The following is a 24,720-nucleotide window of genomic DNA, read 5'->3' on the forward strand; positions in this document are numbered from 1 at the left end:
AACCAGCACCAAATGTTGTGAAATCCACGATACAATCTTCACAGTGTTCCTGATATTCCAATTGGACTTGCTGATAATGGAACCCAATTTTGTTTGCCTGGTCTCTCTAAACCTGCCAATTGCCAAACTTGCTTAAGTACTAAGTTGGTCAGAATGATCTGTGTGCTCCTCATCTCATATATTTGGCACAGTCTGTGCTTGCCAGAAGAGCTGTGGCATTCTGATCTGGCTCTTCCCACAGTTCTTCTAGGTCCAGATGCAGCACAGCAGCCCTCAGCTGCTATTAGTTCCTGGGATTAAATAAACCACACTTAGAGACTGCACACCTTGTCACTATAAACAGTGGGTAGGAACAGAAGACCAGATTCAGCTGGGATGCTCAAGCAGTTTGGACTAAAGGCTGCTAAAATGTTTCCAGCAGCCAAAGCAGCTCCTGCTGCTCACTGAACCCTGGCACTTGGGCAGTGTGCAGGCGGTATGTGGTACCCAGAGTATGGAGATGGGTGGGAACTTAGTCTGTGTTCCTGTTGCATTGAGTAACCTCAGAAGCATTTGATGAGTGCATGGCAGTGAGCTGTTCCTATACAAACAGTTATTTAAAATGCTGTGTCCTGAAATACCCGCCTCATGGACCAGGAAGCGGCCATGTGTCACTGCTCTGTCCCACCAAGGGAGCTGCCTGGCAGGTGCCAGCTGTGGTGCCCTGGGCTCATGTGGCTCACGGAGCTCACTAGAAAGCAATGGAGAAATGGCTGTCAGCATTTCTGACCCTTGCTGACTCCTACCAGAGAGTTGATCCTCTGGGATGATCTCATGTAACCATAGCTAAGTCTGCTGTGCCCACTTGACTGGCATTTACATGCTGGCAACTTTTATCTGCAGAGCGGTGGAAGCTCTCAGGCTGGAGCTGCGGGCTGCCTGGTGACTCACCCTGCTGGAGCTGGATCCTGAGCTCTTCTAACCCGTTCCCAGAAATGGATGTCTGAAGCCTCGCATCCACCCTGCTGTCTGCCTATTTGTGTTTCATGCCTTAGGACAAAAATCTTTCTTCCTTTATTCCTTCCTTGACGTTTTCTGGTTAGAAGATTGATCACAGGAATGAGTGGAACCAAGGAGAAGAAATTGCTCACGCCGTTCATGCAGCTGTCTGCAAACTCCCTGCACCTGTTTGTCCTCCCTATTTTGGGTCTTACAAAATCCTGGAAATTCTTCCTCAAAGCTTTTTCTTTCTCAACGTGTGGCCAGGATAGCCGCCTGTCATCCAGACTAAGGGTGATGCTCAGCCCAGAACCAAGGAGCTGAGGAGAGGCTCATGGTGACCTACAGCTCTTCACAGAGAGTGGTGGGCAGCGCTGAGCTCTGCTCTGTGTGACAGCAACAGGGCCCGAGGGAATGGCATGGAGCTGTCAGGGAGAGGCAGCTGGGGGTTAGGAGCAGGGCTGCACCAGAGGGCAGTGGGCATGGGACGGGCTGCCCAGGGCACAGCCCTGAGCTGATAGACTTCAAGGATAGTTTGGACACTACTCTCAGACACGGGGTTTGGATGTTGGGTAGTGCTGTGTGGAGCCAGGCATTGGGTTCCATGATCCCTATGGATCCTTTCCAACTCAGGATATTCTGTGATTCTATGACTCTACAAGGCTGCCCAGCTCTGCTCTGTGCTCTTCTGTATGGCACGGTGACCTACATACCTGCCCTTCTCTGTAAGTTGTGTTGTCCCGGCTTATCTGGCCCTCCCTTTGCTAAGGGTGATAATACAGAAGAGACCTTTCATTATCTGGCAGCCTCCACCCAGCAGTCCTAGGTTACGTGTGCTGCTCTCTTCCATTCCTGTCTGTTTGTCTCTGACTAAGAACTAAATAACCTAAAGGATTTTCATCCAGGCATCTCTGTGGAGTCTTAAATCTTAATCCGTTCACAATCTTAACTAATTGGATTGCTTTGTGGAAGAAAGCTGTCTGTGCTTTGACTTTCTGCAGAACACCTAACAAAAAAAAAAATTAAAAAAAGCAAAAAGATAGAATCTAATGGCTGTTACGAAAAAAAGTAAACTGCATCACAGCTTGCCCTGTTGCACAAGAGGTGCAGACAGTGCTGAAATGTGCAGAGGAGGTTTTGCACACATAAGCAAATCTGCAGGCTGTGTGGTGCTTAATAGTGCTCTGCCCTTGCAGGTCACTTATGGAGAGAATAAGCAGCAGCATTCCTGCAACTGGACATGCCACCTCATTCCTACTTCTGCTACTGGTGCCACACAGAACGTGAAGTGCTTTTTCTTTCAAGAATGCCTCTCAAGTGATGCTGTGTTTTGCAGACATCACCGATGAATTGACAAATGCAATTAGTAACATCAAAAGCCAGGGAAAGTCAACCTGAGAAGTTAAATAATTCACTTTAGGTCTGGGACCAAAACCAAGTAGACAATACATGCATCTGCCAAGGCACTATACCTATCTCTTCCTGCACAAAAAGCTATTATGCTTGTGCTGCCTGCGGCTACCCTGTTTTCTAGGCTATAGCACATCTGCTATGGCCACACCACTTATGTCCAGATGACCAAAAAGCTGATCTTCACTCTAGGAATGGCATTCCTGCAAGCACTCAGACACTTCTCTTCTTACCATTACATCCACAATGCTGCTGGCAGCTCCTTGAAGAAGGTCTGCAGTTCACATGTGTTTTCTATTTGGTGCTGCAGACTTCCCTCCAGCTGAAGGAGACTGGAGGAGCCCAGCTGTGACCAATTATGGTCAGGGCTGCCTGGGGTTAGGGCTGAGCGGCGGTGCAGGAGGTCATTTGCTCATGCTGCCTTGCAGAGACTGTGTTTTTGTGCTCAGCTGTGGCTTTTGCCAGTTCTGAAGATTTTTAGCCTGTTTCAATGTTACTCTGTGTTTGCTCTGATTGTATTCCACCAGGTTTTGACTCCCATTAGATGCACTTTCTGTGAGGCCTGTGACCTAGCCCAGGAGGTCAACCTGATGTTGCTTCCCACTGCTTCTCTGACAGGTACCACTGGTCAGGGCTGAGACTGAGTGCAAACCAAACCTTGCTGAGTGCTGGAGACCTGCTGGAATCCCCAGGAGTAAGGTGAGGGCTGCAGCCATTTTATTTTTCTGAGCCCTTTTTTGATGTCTATAACAACACCAATCTTTTAATACATCTGGATTGAACGCATGTAGTGCCCATGTGACGAATGGTGTCTATAAATACTGTGTAAGCACACAATAGGATATTTAGCATACTGTTTCCAACAGGCTTCCAGGCTCTCTGCCTGGCGTGTGCAGCAACTTCCCCGGGTCTCTGGGGAGTTCTGGGTGCTATGCCCTCCACGTGAGGGCCAGCCCCCAGGGAGAAGGGAGGTGCTTGGGGCACTGGGGGGTTTCTGTGGAAGCTCCAGGGTCCGCAGCAGCACCAGGAATTTCTCCCCCTATCCTTCTCTCCATCAATTTCTCTGAGATGTTTGTGGTATTATTTGTAATATTAATACTTTTCTCAGGGGAAAAAAAAAAAAAAAAACCAACAACAAAACAACCAGCCCTTCTAGGAATCTGATTACATGTTTCTATATTTAAAATGAGAGGCTTTTTTATGTGCACGTAGAAAAAATACTGGTTTACACTATTAAAATTTGCAAGCGCTTAGTGTAATCTGGTGATTAATGCAGCCTTTTACTGGGTTGCTTATAAACCATAAATTCCCCCCACAGAATGGCTGCTGTGGCTCTTTGCCAATTAACCTCCACATGCTTTACTCTTGCTCTGAATCTGGGTGTTCCCTCGTTCATTTATTTGTTGTTAACAAAACACTTGCTATTTGAAACACAGCATTTAGTACCCGTGCTTCTGGTCCCCCAGCACATGCAATATTGATGTCCTGTGGATTGTATAAGAAGCCTGACTCATTAGTACAGAGGTATTAAATAAACATCTTGAAAGAACTCAAACAAATTTGGACATAACAGCTACAGTATTTTAGTGCTAGCAGAGGCACAGCAAATGTGAGCTTAGTGAACTGAAAAGGAGGAAAGATCTGTTTCTTGCTTACACAACTGTTGGTGGCAGGGATGTGATGGAAAGAGCAGGGGCCCACTCTGATTTGCCTTTGGCTCACCTCATGCTTTGTCTTCATGTCTTAGAGTGCAATGTGTGGTATTTTTATCCTGAGTTGGAAAAGCTCCACAATGTTCATCGAGTCCTACTCCTGAAAAGAGTAACCTTCCTCTTTCCATCACATTGTTGGTCCTGAGATCCTCTGCTGATGGCAGTGGTTGAGGCCCAAAATATTTCAACATAAAAAGCTTATCACAGACACGGGGTAATTTCAAATAGGCTGGATATCTGTTCTGAAGATTATGCTACATTTATTATTTATAACTAATGAATGAATGACACTTCAGAAATACGAAAGCAGATCTGCTCTTTTTGTTCAGGGTCTCTCAGTTCGTGAGTCGGTATCAGAGACTGCAATGTGGAAAGGTCACTTTGCAGTCTGTAAGCAGCTTTAAAGCCTTCACAGGCCTTAAAACAATGGGCTTAGCCAGTGGAAAAAAAATCTTCTGGAACAAGGTAGCTGCCAGCAGAAAGCTGGAAAATGGCTCTGTGATGAGCCTGACACGTCTGCTCCTGGTGTGGGTAGAGGAGGGAGAGCTGAACAGCATTGGTCTGGTTTGTCACTGCTTCAACTAGTAATTCTTACTTTTATCTGTTCCAAGCTTGCTTCCAAATGACCAACTGTACAACTTGATGCTGTCTAATGGGACATGAAACAGCCAAACTGGTGAGTAGTCCTAGCTCTTACAAGCCTGCTGTCCCCTGGCAGTCTCTCTTGTCTCTTGCCTTTCTTTGTTGCTGTGGCCCATGTATCTCATCACTCAGTCCCTGGCCTCTGTGGTCTGGTTCTCACTAGTCCAACATCAGTCAAAATATGTCTCAGAGTTAGCACATTTCTTTAAATCCAGCTTTGTCCATCCACACTACTGGTACCTGCCATGAGTGAAGAGGGAGTCTGGACATCTCCCATCACACAAACAGGACATCAGGCATGTCAAGATGCCTCTCCTCTTCTCCATACTGAAATACCAAGCCTCTGGCTTTCATAAAAATAGTGCCTGAAAACACGGTCCCCCAGACCAATTGCTCTGTGAAGGATTTGGACTTGTGCTGCTTTTGCTGACAGCTGTGGCAGTGAAAAAGTTTGACTGACCTTCCTGCAGGAACCCCTCCTGGCCCATTTGTGTTGAAACAAGTTGGATTTTTAAGGGAAGCTCTGGTCTGGCTGAGGCAGGAGAAGCAGTGTGTGTGAGCCCCTGGGCTGGGGCAGGGAGGACCTGGGTAGGGATGATCTGCCAGCCATGGGGCCAGGCCAGGGGCATGTTGGTCTCCCTGAAGCAGCACAGTTCAATCCAGGGGTAAGCAGCTGCTCCTGGCTAACTTGACATAACCACTTCTGCTTGCTCATCTCCTCCTAGTTTACTTTCCTCTTGAGTGCTTACGATGCTTCCCTCTGTGCTGCATTGAATATAGGAAAAAACCTATGGATGAAAAGCCACCTTACCATCTCCCTCCTGACTTCCTACCCTTCCTTTAAATGTCTTGCTAGACGGTGCCAGCTGTCAGCATTGGACTGTGACTAATGCTCATTTTCTTGCACAATATTATGCTTAGCTTCTCGTTACCTAGTTCCAGCCTTTCTGGCGTCGTCTTCTCTTCTTATTTTCTCATTTATGTCATGCATCCATTGCAAATAATCACCCTTAGAAGTCAGTATTGCCAGTCTGATTTCTTCAGGAAATGAGGTTTGGGTGATCATGCTCTGTACATCTTCAAATAACTGTTGAATACAATGGTTGATTGAATTTGGCTGATGGAGAGCAGACCCATGAGTAATTGAATTGCTAAGAGTTTTGTGCAAGTAGGCAGTGAGCTGGGGCAGACAGGACCTCTTAGGTCAAGGGACAGAAATGAAGGTAGCAAACATAGTAGTATCTTGTGAGATAATCCAAAAAATTAATAAGGGAGATGTATTTATCAATGCCAAAAGTAGATTTGTACCTTCAGATGATCACAAGATACAAGCCCTGGAATCTTGTGTTGCAGTGCTCTTTGAACTAACTTTTTCTAATGTGTTTGATGAGTGGTTGAGTCAGTAGTTTCAAATCTCTGAATTGGGCTTTTAGTTTTATTATGCGCCGTGAAATAATAATAATAATAGCAATAAAAGCAAATTTCCTATCCAGAAAGCTATTTTGGGAACAGCACCTTTCTGTAATCCTGCTGGGTTTTTCACTTCTCTGTAGATTTTGCTACCACAGCATCATGGATATCACATTTGGTTTTAATGCTCTATTTTTGTTTCATTTCAAATGGTGGCATAACATGGCCCAGAAGAGCAATTGGTCTTTCTTCATTGTTCTGACTGGAGATTAAAGGCAATTCAGGTGCTTTGTCATTGTTCAGTTGGGGTGCAGCCATTTTTCACTGCTCTGACCACTGCAGCACTTGGAATACCTGGACCACAAAATCTTCCCCACTATTTTGTTTACTGCACACAGAAGATGCTCAGCCCCTGCCTACCCCTTTCCAGGGACAACCTTACAAGTAGTTGCATAATGTGTATGCATATGTAATCCTGCAAGAAGTCAGTTGCCTTGCCAATGTTTGATCACACATTTAAACCTAGTTCAAGGCTTCTGTCTCCTGACTGTATGCAGAGCAAAGGAGGTTAGTGCATCACTAAGGCTTTGTGCAGTGAGGCATGCTGCCCAATACAGGACAAAGGGGAGGATTTAACCATAGGCTAATTCTAATTTTTCAGCAGAAAGGTACTTTTCCAATGTAATAGAATCCTAATTAAAAAACAATGTCTTGTGCAGTAGTTTAGCTGTTGTGTTTCTCGCAGCAGTGCCATGTTACAGAGACAAACTATCAAGTGCTTAGCTTACAGCTTGTCTCAACACCTGGAAGGCTTCAGTAGAAACAGGTTTAAAAATTAATTCCTACTTCCCAGAGACAACGTACCCTGAATCTCTTACAGAGTATACTGTTCATTGGGTAACAGGAGGAGCTGGCAATAGAGACAAAAGCAGTGGGAATCAGGGATCAGTAAGATCAAACAACATTATTCCTCGTGCCGTGGTAGGACTTGGGCAATGACACTACATATTTTTAAACTGATGTGGCTTAATCCTCAGCATTGCACAGTTGTTCACTCACTCCCCAGCTCTCAATGCAATGGATGAGAGAATAAAAACAAAACAAAACAAAAAAACCCGAAGTAGAACTCATGAATCTACTAAAACAGAAAACAAAAAAAAGGATTATAGCAATCATCATCATGTTATTGCCTGCCTGTCCAGCTTCCCTCAGTTTTATAGTTTTTTACACTATTTCATATAGTTTGGCACATCTCTTTGGCCAGTTCAGGTTAACTGTGCTGTTTCTGCCTCCTCCCAGATCCTTGGGCTCCCCCAGCCCTCTTTCTAACAGGACAGTACAAGAGGCTGTAGCACTGATATGTCCTTGGCTCTGTACAGCACTGCTCAGCAATAACTGAAACATCTCTATGTTATCAGCATTGTTTTTGTCCCAAAGCCAAAACACAGCATCACATCAGATGCTGTGAAGGAAAGGAAAAAAAAACCCTTTATCCCAGATGAAACCAGGACATAAATAGATAAGGTTGAGTTGAGGGAGTAGAACGTTCTGATGTCATCAACCCTACAGTCGTTGCTGCTGGTGTTGAGTTTCTTGCCACTCCTGTCACTGGAGCACATGCTGCTGGCTCTGCTGCTCATGATGTAGTTACTGCTGGCACCTCAATAACAGACAGGTATTCCCCAAGCTGAGATGGAGGTTGCTGATGAGCTGGGGGCTCTGGATGGGAGCAGGCAAGTCTGTACTGCAATCAAACTGCCACTGTTTTTGCAGAAGATGATCAGTCATGCTTGAAGTGTAGGTCAAGTGCAGGTACTGATAGAGACTGGTATATGAGGGTTGATTTGCAATCAGAAATATATGGTACCTAGAAATTACTCCAAAAGTTTTGTACACGTGTTTCTTTTAAATACTACATATTTTCTTGTCTCTGTTTAGCCCTATAGTTTTCTAAAAAAGCTATACGCTTAATTAAATTAAATGCTATAGTGAAGTGAGTAATTAAACATTCTGCTAGACTCCTTAGTGACCACAACCCAAATAATAAGCATGAGCTGTCAGAGCTGCCAGAGGAGGAGCAGTGGCACCGTGTTCTGTCCACTTTCTCATGACATCTTACTGGGACCCATGTGTTACAACAGGAGCATCAGCAAGAGAGGGATATGTGTGCGTGTGCATTTGGAATCATAAAATCATTAAGGCTGGAAAAGGCCAGTAAGATCATCTCGTCCAACTGTCGATGCACCCCCACCGAACCCCCTAACCACGTTCCTCAGTGCCACTCCACGTGGTTCATGAACACCTTCTGTGATGCTACCATCTCCCTGGGCATCCTGTTCCAAAGCATCACTACTCTTTATGAGAAGAATTTTTTCCTAATATCCAACCTGAATAGAGGTGGACATATGACATATTTCAATGTGCAGTGTATAAATACATCAGATGCGTTTGTAGGAAAGACCCCTAGAATATCAACTGCATCCTTCTCCAACTAATACATGATTTCAGCCAGAGCAATATTAGTGATGAACCATGTTATTTAGTGTCAGCTTGAACTAGAGTACAGGTACATGCAGTGCGAGGAAAGGTTATCTGGTGAAATGGATGAGCAGATAAATAGCAGTTGATGGCAGAGCACTGCATGTTCTCATAACAGCACTGCTTTGCAAACTGCAGTACAGGGCATAATCTCATCATAAAAGTTTATTTGATCAAATGTTTCTTTGCTTCTGTGAACAGTCTGATCTCAATGGATCAAAGAAAGGAGCAAAAATATGAACGCATATAAGGATGAGACTTACCTACAAGGATAGTCTCATCCTTGTAGGTAACTGCTGATACATGCCAGGGTGTGAATTTAGGCTGCTAGTGATCTGCCTGTGTTTCATCATTGTTTGAAGCCTATTTTTCACCTTGACTTTTATAGCTGACCAGGATCTTGATTTCAGTGAGTCAGAAATTGGTCTTTGGTAAAGGTGTCAGTTCAGATGGCTTTGAAAAACGTATTTCCTTATGAACCATAGATGAGTATCAAATGTCTTCAGTAGTACAGCGTGAAAATTGAAATACTAATCATTGTCCTGGGCAGCTAAATTACTTTTACAGATGTGTATGGTGCTGTTGGGCACATTTTCCCAGTGCTGCTGCAAAAGAAAGGAACTGTTGAGCTGGATTTAATAGAGGAAATTACTTGGGACTGGCCTGGCTTCTGAAAGATACATAATTGCTGGGGAAAAGCTATGTTTGGCAAGCTTTCTCTTAGCTTTTGGCCAGATCCTTGGAGTACAAGCCATCTTAGGCCCGTTGCCATTACTTATCTACTACCTGAGTTCCTTACCCTGTACTTCATGATCATTTTAGTAGTTTTCGTCCATTCACCTGCTACGGAAACACAGACTAGTCTGAAGCACAGCATTTATCAGCCAAGTCTGTGAGACTTTCCTCCATATGACATTTGAACTAATTCATTGTTGCAGCATATAGAGCAATTTTAAAATATGAAACGGCAAGTGCATGTGAAGAACAAGTAAAAACAAGGGTCAGACATATTTGAGGAGATGAGAGAGTTGTTCTCTTGATTACGAACAGCAAAAAATATCATAGAATCATAGAATCACCAAGGTTGGAAAAGACCTAAAAGATCATCCAGTCCAACCGTTCCAATAGCAACCTATTACCAATAGCTCCCACTAAACCATGTCCCTCAACACAACATCCTTGTGTGACTCCACAGTTTCTGGACTTTCAGGTGAGTGCTGGAATCTGCAGTTGTGATGGGGTAATCGGCTTGTAAATATTGAACGTGTTTCAGTCCTAGTCCTGTCTCTGATAAAGTAGCTTTCTCTTGTCCTTTCCTTTGCTTTTAGTACTGATAACCACACAAACAAGCACTGGTGATAACATTCGGTGTTTACTAAGTGCTTCACATGTATCCGGTGTTGGGAAAACTGTAGCTCATAACATTTTCCAATATTTCTGTAAGAAAAACTGTCATTAGAATTGTCTTTTTTTATATATATATAGGAATAATGGAGAATATAAGTGACCTAACCATAGCAAATTAGTGGCAGAGTTAGGATGGCATTGACTTCTGCATGTCCTCTGAAGAATTTTGAGAATTACAGTCCTTATTCACTCAGCTAAATAGACTTGAGCTGTCTTGTGCAGCACTATTATGGGCTGTGCTGAAAGAAATAATGGGAATTCAAACTTTTGACATTGGTCTTCTTCCTTCAGAATTCTTTGACACCAACCATGAAGTACTAAAAAATTTTTAAGGCTGTTGAGTTTTCATGTCTTACTTAACTCACTTGTGTGAAGGAATTATGAGACTTTGCACGTCAGTGTTGGTAAAGCAGAGCACTGCTTGATGTGCAGTGGGAGATCTGCTCAGTGGTGTGGCCAAATCCCCAGTACCTGCGCAGTGTGTGTGCTAAACTGAGCAGTACTAAGAGCATGGGCAGGAGAGGGTGATCTCCCCAGATCCTGGCAAACCTGCTTCCGTACACCAAGCTTCATTGATGGGAGGGTTCAACACCAACCATCCTGGAACTCATCCTTGGCTCTGCTCATCAACCTCGGGCTCTTAGTGATCTTTTGCATTTCTATCTAATTCCTTCCAAGTGCAGAGGTGATGGAGTTTTGACCAGGGTGTGCTGAGGAATGGCATACCCCAATGTATGAATGGTATCATATGCAAGACCATGGTTTCCATATCGTAAGCTTCCTTGGAAGCTAACTTTTTCATGGGTGCCAAACTCAAAGCAAATGCTGGATTGGATTTTTCGTATTGCCCAATTACTTGTGTTGATGTTTTCTGTGAATCGTGAACTTTCAAAGTTTGATTGCTGCTCCAGGGTCATTTGTGTTTGCATCAAGGCCTATGCTATGACTCGCTTTTTACTTCATTTCCAATGAGAACAGACCATCCTTGGAGTTTGATTTCCTCTGCAGAATTTTCTATGAGCTAGATGTTGGTGATGTATTTTGTCAGGACAATAAATTAAAAAAGAAGGACTATGTCATTCTTCTTCGACTACACTTCCTCCAGAGATGACAGTCTGGTAAATTACAGGCACTCAGCAAATTTCTATATGCAGTCAGCTGATTTGTGGTGCCAGTTGGATGGAAAAACAGGAGCATCCCCAGTATCTTCAGCCAGTGATACTGCATGGAGGCTTTACAGCTGCCTTAAATCAGCATGAGTGATGTGGTTTTGAGAGATATTTGAAACTAAAAGCTCAAACTGTTTCTTTTGTCAGGGCTGGAATACAGGCTGTGAACTGCTGTGGTTCAGGAATTGCTTCAGGAATGTTTTGAAAATGGGGCAGGAACTAGAACCAGTGATTGTATGAGCCAGCTCAGTACATGCATCATTTTCTGTGGGTTAATTCAGGGATATTAAGTCCATCAGGGACTGTAATGATCAGCTGCTTAGATTGTACCATTTACCCTGGCAATTCCGGCATCAAGGCAAGGCAACCCGCGACTGAACAAGAGTGTATTTACAGAAACACTCTTATCACGACTCAGTCTTCTCATGAAGTATGTTACTGATCAAATTGGAATACACATCTTAACTTCACAGAACCATCAACTGTTTCAGCACGGCAGCTCTTGAAGTGCACTTGTACATGATATTCCACTGTGTGGTCTCCTACTAAACTGGACTACCATTTAAGGTGAAAAGACACTCTTCAGAAAACCAGTAGCCAGCAGAAGACTAGAGTTTATAGAATCACAGAACTGATTAGGTTGGAAAGGACCTTGAAGACTATCCAGTTCCAACTCTCCTGCTATGGGCAAGGCTGCCAGCCACCAGACCATGCTGCCCAGGGCCCCGTCCATCCCAGACTGAAATACCTTTAGGGTGTTCAAGATGTGTGCTTAGCTGTTTATTTATTTCTCTTCTATGCACATGAACAATTGAAAAGCAGTTGAACGGTTGAGGAAGGAGACATGGCTGCTGGCTCATAGGCATTAGCCTCAACACACTGTAGTTGTACTTTTGTCAGGATTAACCAATATAAAAGTTGGTCAGAAACTTGAGAAATATGTTGGTGCTTTTGCTCATATTCAGGCGAATTTCCACTGATCCTTATGCAAGGGTGTCACAATTGTACTAAAAAACAAAAACAAAAACAAAGATGATGAGCTGAAATATACACAACTGCACTCCTATCATTTTAAGGACCCTAAGGTGTTCTTAAGAATTTGGCCCACAGGTTTTGCAGAGAAAATCTGCTTAGGGGCTCAGATATTTACAACAGCACTAGCAAATATAATGAGAGGGATAGCACAACTGATGTGCGCAGATGATGTGTGGTTAGGAAGAATTGTTTCGGACATGAGAATCATTTGCCACTGTTGTCACTTGCCCTGCTTAGACCACTTGCCTGTAATGCACTTTTGTAGGGCATTTTCTGTTGCTTGGTTGCAGTGTCCTAGAGAATCCTAGCATTATCGAGGGAGAGCATCTAGTTTTAATCCTTTTCCAGCTAGTGCTGAAATCAGCTTTTTTTCCAGTATGACCTGATCAGGAGACAACAGCAGTACTATCACAGTTGTAATGAGAAAAGAATTAATCTCGTTCCCTTGGGTTTCATGGGGGCTTGATGCATTTCTTCTGAAGTCCAAGTTCAAGGCAACAAGCTTTACAAGGTGAAGGTCTTTGATAACACAGCTTGTAAGAAAATAAAGTGGGAGAGAAAGCAGAAGGGAGTATCAAAGTCCCCATATACTGAATTGCAACCCTAGCTTGAGAATCACGAAGCTAGAGCTGTGCCTGCCCCCCACCAGGGAGATTTCCTTGGCAGAGCTATAGGAGCACCTTACAGGTTACACCTGTGAGCACTTTGTTACTATGAGATTTAGACAATATTACTGTTTGAAGATGCTTGCAGTATTTTAGCGCTGATTGATTCTGTAGGAAAAGTAAACATTGTACTTGTTTTATTGCTTTAATTCAATCATTGATTAAATGTCTTTGGCCAAAGCACCAGCTATGGAACTAATTATCCACCTCCACATCAGGTCTCTTTTGGTCTTGTGGATTGAAGGCTGGCCTAGCCTGTATCTTGTATACATGGGCAGGGCACTCTGATTCAGTTTTGTAACCTTAGTGTTTGTTACACTGAAGTGCAGATTGTTTATGCAGAGAAATTAATTCTGAGTCATTCTTCCCCCTTCTTTGTTTCTTTGTAGTTACTTATCAGGTTAAGTCAGAAGGCAACTCTTCTCTGTGCTGAAAGTTGAATGGCTTTTTTAGCCATAAATTTTAACTCACTTAATGCTTTCAGCATGCTGAGGAGGGCAACTCATGGGCAAGGGACAGTGAGCCACGATTTTTCTTTGCCTGGATTAGTCATAATAGTAATAAAGTGATCACTGCTCAAAAATTAAACATTCCTAAAAGCAAGCTGTTGTACAGAATCTGTACACTACTACAAAACAGCATTAAATCAGTTACATCAGATTCTATAAAATATTTTTTTCATGGGCAGCTTACTAAAAAGGAAAGAATTCACTGTGCTTCTGTGATCACAATTCTCTCTAAGAGCAGTTAATGTATTGTATCAGTCGATGTGACTATGTAGCAGCAGTGAAAAACAGCTTAGAAGAACTTAGCTTTCTCAAAGATGAAGCAGCTGATCTGGCATGTGATTTGTGACAGAGGTAGAGTATTAGCCCTTGTTTGATTCTTTGGTCTAATTCCAAATTTTGTCATTGCTTCATGTGAACAATAAAAATATGGCACAAAGATTGTGAGGCCTGTTTAAAATTTAATGAACTACAGATGCGTTTTAGGGTTTGATCTAAAGCCCACTGAGTTACATGGAAGAGAATGCTTTCTCTAACACAGCTTCAATGAGTGAAAGGAAGAAGGGAAAACAGAGAACTTAAGGAAAAGAAGAGCAAAGGAAAAAAGTGAATAAAGCAATGGTAATCAGAACTATATCACAGCTCTCTGTCCCCATCCCTATGTATATTCATTACTATTAATGTTATTTTTTAAGTAATTCTTATGATAAGGCCACACCTAGGATCCTAGTCCAGCAGTTCTCTGCTGTAAGCGTTTTGCCAACTTAGATGCAAAGCTTTCTGTTCACATCAAGAATTGAAAGAAAAATCAGTTCTTCTTCTACCTCACTCCTTTCATGCCAGGCTGTTGGAGATGCCTTTGCTTCTCCTAGGACTTGTTCCTCTCCCAGCTCTACTAAGAGAGCTTTGGCTCTCCACACGTGTACTGTTCTGCCATGGAATTGCTCTTTTTTCTTCTTTTCCTTGCTATTAATTCAGACATAGTTCAGAAATGAACAGCCAACCACAATTTTCTCCAAAGGTTCTGAACTAGTCTTCACGTAATCTGTTGATCACAAAGAAATTAACTTCTTTCGAACAAGACTGGATAAAAAAATAATGCATATGCTTATCTGATAAACTCATTTTTCTTACTTTATGGAACTATTCTGCATGCCTATGCATGTTTTTCAACATGCCTGTATTCCAAACCAAAATGCAACTCAGGTAAAATTTACTTTCCTCTTAATCATGACCATCAAGCTTCCAGTTGAATGAAATTTCTTCCTCAAAGCCAAAGTCAGTTTTGGGCTTCAGTTAATTTTACTCACAGATCCAATGCAAAGCACTAAGTCTGCTTAAAGTATAGAAATAAAATTGATCCACTCTGAAATGAGAAGTTCTAATGAGCATGAAACTTCTGACTGTTAGGCTTGTTTGCAAGAGAAAGAGCTACTTGGAAAAATTGCGTGTTGCATACCCCACCAGGGTTCCAATTGCTGAGCTACTGGAAAAAGAGGGCAGCCAGCAATGAAGGAGCCCTGGGGTGGAGGTTACAGTCAGTCAGGTTATTTGACATGGAAGTCAACAGATCAATAGGCCCCCTACCAACCCTGCGAAGAAATATTTATTTCCTGGAGAAATGCTCTGAATATTACAAGGAAGCACTTACTACTGTGTCTAGGAAGATACGGTTTGGGTTTTTATTTCGTGGGTTTTTATTTTACATGTTAAAGACTCCAACCAGATAAAAAGATATATGTCACTACGTTAGTGAAATAGTAATGGCAGTTGTAAAGGTGGAAAAGGGATCCTGCAGTATATTGATTATGGATACCGAAAAGCAGACATGTTGCTGCTTGCTTCGCTGATTCAGGGTGTCCAGGTCAATCACAGCACAGACCTGGAGCTGTGAGACACATCAGGTCTCAGTCATTGTACCGTGTTGCCATGGGGAGAAGCAATACCTCTGCTTGCCCGGACTCCATCTCCTGCTTGGCTTTGGATTCCCTACAGCACTGAAAACATCCACGTATCGCTGTCAGCATGTATGCCCTGTTTGTGTCTCCTCCCTAGACTCATGCAGGCCCAAACCACTGGGGTGTTGCAGTTCATGTGAAATGCTGGGTCAGGGAAAAAAAGAGCTGTATTCACTTTTTTTTTTTTTTTAATAATTATTTTAATGTCTATTGTTCAACCATTCAAAGACTATATATAAATCTCAGGGTCTCCAAATTATTAACTATTTCTTTTAATTAACCACAGTAATCCCCATTGTTTTGTCAGATGGGAGGTAAATAACTCCTTGGCTAACTAAATGCTCAAGTAGGGTTGGAGGAGGCTTTAATTATTTAATTTTGTTAATCACAAAGTCTGCTCATTGCTGTTTGTGTATGGTGGAGCAATTGAAAAAGCAGTTACAGTGCAATGTGGCTGCAGCCATCTTTCCTCCTTTAGGATATTTTAAAAAGATATTCTGTTCACATCTTGTAATCTGCAATGCCATGTATATTTTGCCTTAGGATTTTGTCTTAGAGTTTAACACAAATCAGTATCCAGTATCACATTGGTGAGGGAGAATGGGTACAAAGCACAAGTTTGCAGTGAAGTGGGAATTCCCGAAGTAACACCCGGGTGTTCTTATCTACTGAAAAGGACAAGAAAAGGAGCCCTGGGGTGGACAAGAAGAAAAAACAAAAACAAACAAACAACAACAAAAAAAACACAACAGAATTTGAGACTACAGTAATGAATGCATGCATAGAAGAAAAAGGGTAAAAGAAATAAAAGTTGCTATTCTAGCAACAATGCCATAAAACTCTGTTAGAAATCTAAGGCAGTGTCCTTTATTCCTGTAAAATTAATGTACAGGTTTGAAATCCAGTACAGTGTGAGAGAGGGGAAAAAAAATCTGATGGAATTCATTTGAGAGGTATACACTGTAACTTTAAATATGGGGCAGTTATCTACAGTAGTCGTGTTGAAAAATGTATGTAGCGCTCCCAAAAATCTTCAGACTGACCTCACTGCAAATAAACTCGGGCAGATTCCTCTGCTGTGTAAATGGTGGTAATTACTCTGAAATCAATGACCTAAATTTGGATGGGGAGGGGATCTGCCTGTACTCATTTTTTATGCAATAGCCATAGCAAGGCTAGTGAGCTTCCCAGGCAAGGCAATCATTGCTCCATCTGTATCAAAAGGGATTATTTCTAGCTGAGAGCTGAAAGGATGTTTAACTTGCTCATGATGCTCAGTGCCAGGTCTTTGAGTTACAGTTAGAGAGGTTCATGAAAAATCAAGCATCCCTACCACCTTTTCTCTCTTGGGCCATCAGATCATAATAACCTGTGGTCACTGTTCGCCTGGTCTGTACTCACAAGGTGTGATACTGGGGTAAATGACACAGTGCCACAGATGAAGCTTTGGATTTGTCTGCTTCCCACTTCTTCATCTAAATTACACTGTTTATTTTCCAAGATAACGCAGTATGGTTTGAAGAAGAAAGTTTCTGCTTTGTTAAGCATCATTCTTCAAGTCCACACTTGGAAAATTGCAGGTGCATTGTGTCACTGCTGCGAGTATTATTTACTGTTACCTCTACTGGGAAACCAGGTGGTGCTGCAGAGGACAATAACACACACTTACAGCAAAGAAGATATGATATTCTCCTGTGGTGATATTGATGACTCTGATAGATGGTAAATATACAGTTGGAGAAAACCCCACTGTTAGCCCAGCAAGACTGACCTTAAACAGCAGTGTATGCCTATTTATATCACGAATCCAGCCTGCCACCAAAGCAAAAGCAGTAAGCGCAGTATACTCATAGGCTGAGTGCCAGCATTAAAATTGCATTTGCATCACTTTTGTTTGTTTTTAGAAAACTGTTCTCAGGTCTGTTTGCTTGAGTAGCGAAGCAAGGATTTCATTTTATTAGGAGACTCTGAGCCCTGGAGTGGAACACCAATCACTACTCCTTTACTGATCTTGCAGTCAGAAAACAATACTGAAATATATAAAAAATGTCTGGCCTCTCCTGGCTCTCTGAAAACCTCATCCCCTGCATTTACTGTGTATCCCATGATCAAGAACATGTGCCAAGATTGCACCTCTGGTCCTTGCTGTTCCCTTTAAGTTCTTTTGTAGCTACTGGTGGTGGAGGCTGCTCTCTCAAATTACTGTTTTTATGGAAGCCTACATCTGCCTCCTCTGGGTTCATTACTGAGAGGTAGTGGACTCCAGGGCATGTCTGGTTCTAGCCCTTCGTGAGAGGATGCATTTTGCACTGACAGTAGGTGAAACCTGTGCTCTAAGGTAGTATTGCTTTTCTGTGTGATCTAATAAGTAACTTTATTGGACTTCAGGTCTCAAGCCAATTTAAACAATTTGTGTTATTGTTTTCTGAAGGGCAGCATTTGCGTTTTTGAGGAAACCTAGCAACACTGAAGTGAAAGAAAAGTGGTTAAGATGTGGTGGACTATTAGAAATGTAAGACTGAATTATGGTCTACTGGGAAAACTAATATGAGTGTGACTAATGACATCTTTTAGAAACTGATACAAAAAAAGACATATTAATGTCTTTATTTATGTCTTATAAAGATAATCTACTATATTTTTCTTGTTAATTGCTTAATTTAAAGTACTAAAAAAACTTTGGGTAATTGGTATTTAAAGATCCAGAGAGGTACCCATTGAAATGACAGGTAATTTTTCTTCATTGGTAGCTTATATATGCTTACATTTCATGTTGTCAAAGAAGGAAAATGAACATGAAAAGACTAAAATGAAAAATGACTCGAGACTTCATGGAGCTGATAACCAAAGTAATATGTGTTGGAAGAAATAAGTAGGTAAAGCCAATGAGAAAGAAGCACAAATAAAGCAAACTTCACCCTGGCCCTATTAATATATGATACAGTTTAATGTAGATTGATTGGTCTCTAGTCAACCACAGCTATGGAAGAATCAAATTAGATTGTACCATACCAGATCCTTGGTTAGTTAATATGATGTTGAATGAGATGTAGCTATGTCTCTGCTGACAATGAGGTTGTGGCCACCAAATTGACCTTGGTTTTCCATAATTGTTCTAAAGCATAGAGATGTCTGGCTTCGTAGATAAGATTTAAGATTTCAGTTTTCAGTTCCAGAGTTTGTGTCATGTGGGGTGATTTTCATGACATAACTACTTCAACAAAAGCCTAGTGTAGACACAATTAAACCAACTATAAAGCTGTTTTGCTGTTCAAGCTTATAGATTTTGCCAACCTGGATCACATTTCACAGGCAAAAAATGTTCTCCTTATGAAGGAGGGGTTTACAGGTACAGCTAGCCCAGGATGACAAAAGTTTTGAGTGTAAACAGGAACTAGGAGGTGATTTCAGTCAGAATATCTTACCAAAGTGTCACTTGTTTGCAAAAGGCTCTCCCTCCCTGGCCATACATGAGGCCTGACTCTGCCCTGCCCCGGAAGCTGGCTATGAGGGAAAGCGATACCTGTTCTGTCATGGAACAGTTACTCCAATGCACTGAGTACTACAAGAAGCTGGTATGGAGAAGAGCAGTGCCCTGGCAAGCATAAAACTGTGAAAAATTTGTCCTTGCCCTGTGTTTCCTTATAGGTTCTTCTAACATTTCTAAGGCTGCTGGCAGCCTAGACAGCTTTCACAATTCACAGGGTGGACATACAGGAAACGGCAGGCAGAAAGCTGGATTTAAAGGATTTACAGCAGCTGGGCAGTAGGACTTACCTAGGACAGTACCTGCCTGTGGTATTTGTCTGTAGTCATCACTGTTTCAGTGAGCTCTGTGTTCACCTCCCCTCACAGAAATACAAATCAGATATAGAAACAACTATTCTTTACTTTTTTTTCTGCATATATATATATGTATATAAAAGGCAGGTATTTGAATTGACATAGGAAAAAGAAAAGAGAAATTTTTAAGATCATGTACCACAAATATTTTGGAAATCCATATGTTTAATGAGATGAAAGAGCCAAATGCATGAATGGTTTCACCAGCAAGTAATCTGGTGAGTATGAGGAAAAATCCTTTTAAAATCTTTGAAGTAAATGGCCATGCAAAGACACAGCTTGAGGCAAAAGCTGTTTGAGTAGAGTGGGAAAAGTCTTTGTTCTAGAGAATTAAACCTAAAATTCCAAAGTAGATGAGAGAAACCTGAACTTCTCAAACATCTGGCAGCTCTAAAGAGAAATCTGCAAGGGCTCAGAGAAATGTCTGCATGAGACAATGCTGAGGACAGAGTCAGACTGCTGCCTCATGCAGGTCCTGCCCTCATAGGGCAATGCAAAGCACTCGACAGACATGCAGCCACTCTGTAGGATCAGTTAGAGGAACCAGGAAACACGGAGTGAATGAAAACCCCAAATGCTAGACAGAAGACTGCCTTGAATAGGCCTATAGGTAGTGTTATGCAATGAAGTACCAAGAGCAATTTAGGCTGCACACGACTTCTAGAGCTATCATGTCCACACTACAATCCCAAACAGGGCCAGCTCCAGCAGGTATTGGAACCTTATTGCAGTCTTGCTCTGCTCAGGAGGGCAACAGTCTCTCTCCTTAGCTAAGCATTTAGCAGGAGGATTGTTTTAAAAGACAAAATCTACCAGCTGAACTGTGCAGCCAGGAAATGGGATTTGGGATCTGGATGTGTAGCACTACTCAGAGCATGCTGTAATCCCTGACCAGTGGTGTAGTCTGAGAAAGAGGGAAATGCCCCTTGCAGTAAAGCTGACATGTTTGAAACTGGGCTTGGAGTCATGGGGTGACGAGAGAGGTGTGGGCAAGGAGCCTTGCACTGGGACACGAGAGTGCTGGTCCTTGGTCTCATGGGTCCTAAGACATTTTATATGAGAGCACATTCTTTATTTAAGACACGGTAATAATCTTGGTAGCAGGGACAAATTATACCAACAAAGAAATAAGTTATTGGAACCTCATGAAATAGAGACATGAGGTACCATTACCATCCATGTTGACTGTGAGCACATGGAGAACTTAGCATGTTTGAGATTGAGCAGCCAAAGGCTTTACTCAGTGTCTGATAGGATGGCTGTGATCATGGGCTTCATAGTTTGGGAATTTAGCATTGAAAGAAGAATGTGTTTAAGACTGGGGCACCAGTGCATTTTTTGAGATACGACTATCAGTATATATGCAATACTGTGACTGTCTTACATGACAAAAGGCTTTATAGGATAGAGTCCAGTCTCCCAGATAAATTGAAACAAACAAAAAAACAAACAAACAAAAAACTTCACTGAACTGTAATCTGAAATTATTTTTGATGTTGTTGCTGCTGTTCTTCTAGGTACAATGCAACTAGGCATTAGTATGTAATCTTTTGATTCTGATTGTTTTCACTAAAATCCATGTAACTGCAACAAGCTTTGCTGCGTGAGACTCATGACTAAGCTTTGAATAATTTGGATTCTAGTCTAATTTTTAATAGCATTTTCCAGTTCAGTGCTTTCTCCCTTCTCTGTTATGGTTGCCATTATAAACTTGTAAGAAGATTTCCCAGGAAGAGGATTTCTTATTGCCTAGACTTTTCTTATGGAGACACTCAGCAATATTAGCAATTGTCTTCTGAATGAGATGATTATACAGCAGATCAAGGATACTGCATTTCTCATCATTAATAAGTTCACTAGTGATTACTGACATGTATTTCATTGAATTTATACATTCCTCTTATGGAATGCACGCATGATAGGACATTGTCAAAACGTGTATCTTTCCTTAGGGCGGTCATGACAAAGTGTTTTGATCTTACAGCTCAGCTTCTGTTTAGCATGTGATTTCGTAGCTCCATGCTTTGAAAGGTCTTGTCACAAATGGAATTGCGATTACTTTTACTTCTTTTACTTCTGCCCCTATGAAAGTCTTGGAAGTGTTTACAAGAAAATATTTTCCACTTCAGATAGAGCCTCAAATCTCATCTGAAATTGCCTGGATGTTCTAAACTTATGAGCATCATCCCACCAGAGATGTGTTCTTGAATGTTAAATTTAGGCTAATTGGAGGCATATCCTTTAATTTAGCAAGCTGATACTAATACAGATCAAGAGCTAAAAATTAACACTGGAGATGATGTGTATGCTAAATGCCTAAGTGATGTCTTAACCTATAATTATACAAGTTCTGTTAATAGTGAATAATTCAGATCTTCAGGGATTTCAATAGTCTGATAGGCTGTAGTTATTTCCAATTTACATTATGGTTGCTAGGTTTCATTAAAATAGAAAAAAGTCCGTAGAGTGCAGCAGAAGCAAATTGGTGTTTGAAGTTATCACCCAGGAATCCAAACATGAATTTTATGTTAGAAGGTGTCCAGAAAACACAGTGGCACCGAAGCTGAGCATTGATGATGAACATGAGTGGTGTGCAAAAAGAGTGTTTGCAGAGGGTGCTGAGGAGGAACATCACTGAGAGCGATATTCTCTGTAATAGCCATACCTTAGATGCTGCACTGGTACAGCGTGTAAAGCATCCAAAATATGTTAGAAACCTCAATTAAGCCTTGCTGCATTCTTCTGAAGTATTTAAATTTTGTTATCAGTGCTTTGCAGATGGCAGGCTGAGCCACGATAAGGCTCGTGGCTTATCAGAGTGGTGCAGTGACTCAGTCGGGGCGCAGGGTGCAGCCTCCCACTAGGCCATAGCCAGGGGCATTTTCACCATAGCAGTGCTTGGGGCTGCTTGTCCCGCTCCCCTGCTCACCACCGCTCCTTTCATCCTCACATCACCATCCTCAGTCTTCTCGGCTGGGCTGGGATGCACAGTTTTGAGAGTGCCAGGCTTCAGGTTACTGAACACAACGTGGGTTGATGTTCATGGTTTCTGGGTCTCTTCCAGATCCTGCTCTTTCAAGCCGTACTGTACGTAGACAAATTATTTTAGGAACATCTAGGACAAATTAGATTACCTGATAGATACTAAAAATACCACACAAATGAGATCATGGGAATGACCAGCATGTGTCACAGTTTGGTAGAAGTCAAGTTAGCTGACACATTTTGAGACTGAAATTTGACTTTCCAATCCTTGTAAATTCTTCTGAAGTATATTTTGAATATAAAGAATATTTGCTTCTAATGAGCAGATTAACAACTGAAATAAATGTGCTTTTGGCCTAATGATTAGCTATTTCACCACTGTTTTGTTAGTGATTCACATTACACAAATTCAGCCTCAAGTTCCTCACGTATATATCATTACTTTTTGTATCTAAAATAAAAATCTGCATTTCTCTGAAAACACAGAAAACATTGCTTTGAGTTGGGTTTGTTTGTTTGTTTTTAATATCTTGAAGCTCTTCACTTTTCTCTCTAGTAAAAGAGCCACAGGGTGATGAGATACAAATAAAGATCTCTCCCTTTATAAAATAGGTTTCCACAACATCTCCTTTTCCCCCTGAATCCAAGTAACCTATTACGTCTCACACTGAAATATGCGTAACCATTTTGTAACATATTGCTAACTATCTCTAATTTGCATAAGATATAACAGCAGAACTCCACTTAATATTGTACTGGTTAAGTTACTACTATTACGTAATTACATAATGGAGAAATGGCAAATTCAAACTCTTAAAATGCTGATCACAAAGTATATTAAATTATAGCATTGCCTCAACTGTAGGGCAGGTATGGCACACCCTCAGACCTGAAGTGGATGGAATAAAGCAGAGCACAACGTGGCTTCTCCTGGAAACCAACACCTGAAGATGTATTGTAGACCTTAAAGAGCTACACTACCTCTGATGTCTGAAGCCTCTGAGATTTGCCCTTAAAGCCCTGATTAACCCCGAGCCAACCACATTCGTCTCCCAGTTGCCCAACAAAATGGTGTTGAGATTGTAGAGTTTAATTATTTATTGTTTGCAAAACACTTTCAGACAGGTAAAGAAGAGATGTCTTGTTAGTACTGAGTTATGTTAAGCAATAATCCCAATCGATAAAAATCACCAAATAATTAAGTATCTTCAGACACTTAAAACCCATTGCAACAGCCATTAGCAGCAGGTTGGAGGGCTGTTGGCATATCACTTTAGCGTATTATGAATTCCCCATAGAGCAGGCAGATGTCCCAGTGATGGCTATGCATGCTGCATATATCACAGTCTTGTCCCTGTGCTATTAACTCTGAGGGTTTCACACTGAAAAATCCTGTCATGGGAATACGGATGAGGACAGTGTGCTAGAGATGTACAAGCAAGAGAAGAGAAATGTGGATGGTCAAAGCACACACAGGAGGCCAGACTGTGAATCACTGCATAACCTGAAGGAGCTCATTTATCTTCTCTTCTTCAGTGTAACCCTCTGTGAGAAACATATAAAGAAATTTAATTGCTTTGTGGACTGTTCTGTAGTGTGATTAATAATGTTTAGAAAGCCCTTTGAGATCTCTGGATAAACGCTGTTTTTTGTGGGTTTTTTTTGGTTTGTTTGTTTGTTTTTCAAGGATATTCTTAGTGCATTTATAGCTTTCGTTTCTTGAGTTCGGCCTCAGAGTTTAGAGGAGTCTTTCTAATGCTCTACGTGCATTTTATTTCTGTGAAACTCTGGCTGCTAGTGTCAAATGCCAGCATATTCACAGAGCACAGACCATCTGCTTTTGCTGAAACGAAATAGTCCTGTGTTTACTTAGGAAAATGGATGCAGACATTTTCATTTCTCACAGCTGTTCCTCCCTGGGAAACAGGAGGGTAGGAACGTGGCTTTTTTTTTTTCTCCTCTACAGCAAAGGAATAGTAAGCTTAATTGACATTCCACAAACCGAGATCTGCAGATCTTGCAGGCACAAATGACTTGCCTTGTTTTGCTTCCCCCTTCCTTACTTAGGGAATAACGCCACAGCAAGTGTTGCAAATTTCTGATAGTTTGTGGGCAGTAAGGCAGGCTGCCAGGGGAACTGAGATTGTATCATACGCTAATAAAAATAATAATAATTATAAAAAGCACTCCTTCCACTTTTGAACAGTTCTGATACTGAGAAGTGATCTGTGACATGCCACACTTATGGTGGCACAGTGTGCATCTTACCTTATGGTTTTGTATGAGGTCCTGAAAGGCTCTCCTTCATGCCTTCAAGGCAATTCTTAATTCTTACCTTGCCAAGTCTTCACACTAGCTTGGAGCTATTGGGACAGGGCAGGGGTCACTGCTCTTTCCAAAATGAGACTTCTAAGTCAGGCTTACTGGATTGAAATTTGTATTTATTATTATTTTTTTTTTAT

At 41.7% G+C, this 24,720-nt stretch overlaps 1 long non-coding RNA gene across 3 annotated transcripts; it reads left to right on the forward strand.

Annotated features, from left to right (window-relative positions):
• Nucleotides 1–2,813: 2,813 nt before the first annotated feature.
• Nucleotides 2,814–24,210, forward strand: LOC128078340 (uncharacterized). Of its 3 annotated transcripts, XR_008205592.1 has the most exons (4): nucleotides 2,814–2,915; nucleotides 3,007–3,087; nucleotides 4,712–4,776; nucleotides 23,124–24,210. It is a non-coding gene; the product is annotated as an uncharacterized LOC128078340 (long non-coding RNA). The 3 variants fall into 3 exon arrangements; XR_008205591.1 differs by having other exon boundaries at nucleotides 2,828–3,087; XR_008205597.1 differs by lacking the exon at nucleotides 23,124–24,210 and adding an exon at nucleotides 6,384–6,466 and having other exon boundaries at nucleotides 2,828–3,087.
• Nucleotides 24,211–24,720: the final 510 nt, after the last annotated feature.

This window comes from Tympanuchus pallidicinctus, unplaced genomic scaffold, assembly GCF_026119805.1.
Source record: "Tympanuchus pallidicinctus isolate F22 unplaced genomic scaffold, pur_lepc_1.0 scaffold1, whole genome shotgun sequence".
NCBI classification, from domain to species: domain Eukaryota; kingdom Metazoa; phylum Chordata; class Aves; order Galliformes; family Phasianidae; genus Tympanuchus; species Tympanuchus pallidicinctus.